Source organism: Pygoscelis adeliae, unplaced genomic scaffold (genome assembly GCF_000699105.1).
Source record: "Pygoscelis adeliae isolate BGI_AS28 unplaced genomic scaffold, ASM69910v1 Scaffold531, whole genome shotgun sequence".
Classification (NCBI taxonomy): Eukaryota; Metazoa; Chordata; class Aves; order Sphenisciformes; family Spheniscidae; genus Pygoscelis; species Pygoscelis adeliae.
In genome coordinates, this window is record NW_008824116.1 from 28,853 (window position 1) to 29,170 (window position 318).

General features: G+C 63.5%; 1 protein-coding gene across 1 annotated transcript in view; it reads right to left on the reverse strand.

Moving 5' to 3' along the window:
• SMG6 (SMG6 nonsense mediated mRNA decay factor) overlaps positions 1 to 318 on the reverse strand; it is a gene marked incomplete at its 3' end in the record, with an annotated part of 112,740 nt that overhangs the window by 15,493 nt on the left and 96,929 nt on the right. The gene's annotated exons all lie outside the window — the stretch shown is intronic.

Sequence of the window (318 nt, forward strand, 5' to 3'; positions counted from 1 at the left end):
GAGGAGGGTGGGAGAGCCGGCAGGGGGGGTCTTTTGAGAAAAGCCGAGCCACTCCTCGTCTCCAGCCCGACCCTGTCCCACGGGCCCATCTCACGGACCAACTGGAGAGCCCCATCAGGGAGGCTGGGACGGATCTGGCCAGAAGGAAACTCAATAGCTCGGGTAATTATCCAATTTATGAGGCTCTCAAATGGAGTTTCCAGAGTGCAGGAGCCCAGTGCCTCCACAGCCCCGTCCCGTGCGGCACAGCCTCTGCTGGCGCCTCCACCATGACCGGCCTCGGCTCAGACCTCGTCCCCTCGCAGTGGGGCGCTGGAC